The sequence below is a fragment of the Vigna angularis genome, chromosome 4 (genome assembly GCF_016808095.1).
Source record: "Vigna angularis cultivar LongXiaoDou No.4 chromosome 4, ASM1680809v1, whole genome shotgun sequence".
NCBI lineage: Eukaryota > Viridiplantae > Streptophyta > Magnoliopsida > Fabales > Fabaceae > Vigna > Vigna angularis.
Window position 1 is genome coordinate 6,519,203 of NC_068973.1, and position 1,253 is coordinate 6,520,455.

Below are 1,253 nucleotides of genomic sequence, written 5' to 3' on the forward strand. Positions count from 1 at the left end.
TAGACAAGCAATTAAAACAACTCATAATCACATAATCATATTTTTTTAGTAACGAAGTATTTACCATAACATGCTTGATAAACAAAAGAAGAAGATTTCTGGTTGTGGTATACAAAGACTGAACACACACGTGCTTAAGTTAAGTAAATTCATTTCTAAAGGCTTTGAAAAACTGAGAATATGTGAAATTTGTTAAAAGGAAAAGCAAATAAACGATCTTTATAATATGAGAAAAAATGTTTTTCCTTCAAGATCTTTAGAATTTTGACATATAGACTTGTTTGAACCTTCAAGTGGTGAAAATTATATGCTTTAGTTCTGTATTTGTTCCTACCACAGTTTTCAATTCTTATGTCCTTAACTATTCGTGTATGAATGACAGAATGTCAGCAGTTTTCTTATCATCCAAAAATAATATTATAAATATATAATATTTACGTTATTCAGTAAGTGCTTTCATAGCTCAGTTGGTTAGAGCACCCGTTTAGTAAGCGGGAGGTCTTGAGTTCGACTCTCAATGAAAGCAGCTATATTTTTTGATGTTTTTCGTTTGGCATTTATTTTATGCAGCATTTTCAAACGTTAATATTTTTATGTGTTAATCATACCATTAAATCATGATTTTGTATGCTCATGGTTACTTATGTTCAAATTAAAATTTGAACAAGAATAATACCATTATCAAATAAATTTATATTTTAAAAAAACATACTAAAGAGATGTTAGATTTAAAAAGGAAGATTTTGAATAAAATTAAAAAAATTTCAAATTTTTTGTTGCAATTACTCTTAATATAATAGGGTCCAGTATTATAGATGAAATATTTTATGATAGTCCTACGAGTTCGATTTGATCTACAACACATAATTTAAGTTTAAACCTTTTATATTAGTTAAAAATTCTTCATAATAAGTTTAACTTAGTCTATTAATTTATATAAAATATCATAGAATGTAAAAATTAATATAAAAATTAATTTTTATGACAGTTTTAATTTATATAGTTTTACTCATTTTTTACGGATTTAGTTATATCTATTATAGTATTTTCAGCATATGTAAATATTAATATTTTAGATATAATTTATAATAGGTATTTTTATAATCATATAAAAAATATGATCTATTATGATAATTAACGTTACAACGTCATAGTAAATTATATTTTTTATGGAGTAAACGTTTTTTTGAAAAATATTAATTTTTTAAGCAAATAATTAGTTGTTTAATAATTTTCTATTTATAATTTTATTT

The 1,253-nt window shown here is 23.0% G+C and overlaps 1 non-coding gene across 1 annotated transcript; it reads left to right on the plus strand.

Annotated features, from left to right (window-relative positions):
* Window positions 1–452: 452 nt before the first annotated feature.
* TRNAT-AGU (transfer RNA threonine (anticodon AGU)) lies at window positions 453–526 on the plus strand. The gene has a single exon. It is a non-coding gene; the product is annotated as a tRNA-Thr (tRNA).
* Window positions 527–1,253: the final 727 nt, after the last annotated feature.